We start from the raw sequence: 3,091 nt of genomic DNA, 5'->3' as shown, positions 1-3,091 counted from the left end.
CTGTGAGGAAGGGAGCCCCGGTGTTCTCCCCGAGCCCCTCGGGGACCCTGCGCCGTGAGGGCGGGGGGCGGCGGAGGGAAGGCGCCATTTCGAGGCGGCGGTGCCGGCCCCCGGCGCTCCTGCCGCCGGAGATGGGGACACCCCGCCCGCCGCCGCCGGCAACGCGCTTCTCCCGCCTCCTCCGCGCCGGGGCCGGGGCCGGCGGGGCCGCGGCGGGTTCCTCCTCCCCCGGTGGGACGGGGAGAGCGGGCGGCGGCGCTGAGGGACGAGCCCGGGCCCGCCTGGAGCGGCGGCGAGGGCCGCGTTAAGGCAGAGCCTCCTCGGCGGGGAGCGCAGCGCCGGTGAGACCGGGTGGTCTTCGTCGAGGAGAAAAACTTGTGTGTGGAGAGCTGAGGAAATTGTGTTTATAAACCTGTCTCCGGGCAGCTGAGGTGAGGCCCAGGGGGTCTGCTGGCACCTCAGAGCCCTCGCTCCTGAAGGGGCTCCCTAACCACCGTCACTGCTAGCAGGCGTCAGGGATAAGCTGTGTCCAGCTTAGCTTTCACAAAATACACGGCAGAATAATTGAAACAATGACCATCACCAACTGGGTGATGCTATTTATTCCTACTCACAAGTAGAACGAAGGTTGTAACTGAGCTTTTTGGCCGCCTTGCAGGTTTTCACATTGGTACATCCTCCTTGCTTGCTCAGAGGGCCGCTGCGTAACGCTGGCGAGGAAATCTGGCCACTGCGGTGTGACTGTTGAGCTGGCTGATTTATGTTTGTTTTCTTTTGTGTCTTACCTTCCCGTAAGAGTTCTGCACAAGCTGCTGTTAACATTTGATTTGGATGTTACCTAGAAATCAACTAGACCGTGACTCTGTGGATTCAGACCGTACACGATAGTTTACGGGCAGTGTTTCCCAGTCCCGGAGATCACCTGTTCTATGAGGACTGTAGCACAATCCAGCACCATCCCTATTCCTAAAGTCTTCACACAAACAGCAACTAGTATGTTGAGCACAACTCAAAATTAGCAGCGTGACCTCACTTTATTGCACCTTTACCCCTTCTGAAGTGCAGTGCTCGTGGCCGTGTACGGCTGTTAGGAATCTCATGCATTGCTAAAAAGCAAAATTATAGAAACACTGAAAGAGTTGCTTTGACAGCACCACCAACTCCACCAAACACTACAAGCAATTCAACCCGAGTAAATGGTGTTTGGTGGCATGGTCATCCCTCTTATGGTGTCATTTTCATGCTGTTTGGTATTAGATTTAGCTCTGTTAGATCTACCAACTGTCAAAAAAATCTTGTGTTTATAAATCACTTCAGAATCACACACATGAGAATATCCATTGCCATAAACAGTCTCTATTGATCACTGAAACTTTAGGTTTCTGTGCACTCATACATATTCGAGGTTTCTACTTGCTTGGTACGTCACCTATGTTCTGGTAATTGCCTTGTGATTAGACTGGAATAGGAATTCAAAGTGGCTCTGAGGGAAGATGCTCATAACTTTGGGGCTGAAGGAGCAGAAGTTAGAATCTTGGGAGTAGCAGTGGAGGAGGCGGTCCTGCTTATCGGTTTCCAGGGATTTCAGGAAAGAAAGTGGCACCTCAGGCAGAGCCAACCACTGTAAGCATAAGCAGCCTAACTTCCACTGGGCTGAGGCGTTAGAGCTGGAGTCACTTAAAGCATTCCCCTCATACAGAGCTAAGTTGGCCAGTGGAATTATGGTATGAAATGGAACACTTGATTTTAAAACAAAATATGTTGTTGCTTACAATTAAGTGACTAGAAAGAGGAAAATTGACTGTTCTACTTCATCATGTACTGCATTAAAGGCACTGCTTGCTAATAAATGTATAATATTGTCCCTATAAGAAAACATTTACTGGTAAAAATAGTCTCATTTCTCCTCCCTCAATTTATCTTACTTGAGTTTTTAATTGTTGTGTAGTTGTCATCCATATTTTATCTTAGCTAGAAGCTAAGAATAAATATTTTTAAAGCAATATCAACACGCTGCCAGATGACTTCAGGCTTTTCCTGGAAACAAATTATCCAGGTTCTGCTTTTCAGACTTACATTGGACTGTGTTGGTGGTGGTTTGGTTTTTGTTAATGCAGTGCTAAGTGTCTGAAAGTGATGTTGACCTTTTTCCTGCCTCCTCCTTCACTCATTGGCATGAAGGGTGATGGTGTGAAGGAAAAGGTGGCATATCCAAGTTCCTCCTTTTACCTTGGCAAGCTTATCTTGAGAGATATCTTGAGCCAGTTCGCCCTGCTTATTTTTGACATATCTTAGACTGTACCATTGATATTAGATGGAATTCATAAATTCATATCTCTCCCACTTCCCACTACCAGCTGTTATACAGTGGACACAATTTGCCTGTATATTTGAGATAACCATTTTTTTTCCCAGTAGTTATAAACCCTTTTATACATGAGAAGCTTTCAGAACAAGGTCTGAAAGGGCAGGCTGAGTAGCCATCATGACCAAGAGAGACTGTATAATCGAAGTACAGGCTCAAATGTTGATCTTACTGGCATATGGGTATGCACTGGATATTGAAAGTTCAGTGTGAAACAGCTCACAGACAATTTGCAGATATGTTAAATGAAGCACTGGTGTGTTTATCTCATTAATTTGTAATATAAGGAGTGGAATAATAAGTTGGGGTTTTTTTCACATTTAGTAATTACATAGCTACAGTTTATGCTTTATCATGTATCTATCAAAATTAGCAAACAAGTTCGGTATTTACATAGCTAGAAGGGATCAGGGCATGCTTTCTGCTGTGCAAGAAGAGGTTGTAAGTAAAAACACAGACTAACAAGATCTTTGGATTTATCTGAACAGGAATTGGAGGGAACCTGCAAGAAAGGAACTTCACGATTGCCAGTGACTACAAGAACGGTAAGAGATTTCGTAGATGAAAATGAGTTCAAATGTAGGTTTGTATGCCCATGCTGACATTTTATTATTTAATATATTGTTCTTAATCTGCTAGGGAGAGAGATATGGGTGTATATATTCTGTAAGCAAGACTGAAAGTTGGAGCCTTGATTTTGCTCATTGCCACTGATCAGGATATAAG

This window comes from Calidris pugnax, unplaced genomic scaffold (genome assembly GCF_001431845.1).
Source record: "Calidris pugnax isolate Ruff unplaced genomic scaffold, ASM143184v1 scaffold17, whole genome shotgun sequence".
Classification (NCBI taxonomy): domain Eukaryota; kingdom Metazoa; phylum Chordata; class Aves; order Charadriiformes; family Scolopacidae; genus Calidris; species Calidris pugnax.
The sequence above is the reverse complement of the archived record's forward strand: the minus strand, read 5'-3'. Positions refer to the sequence as shown.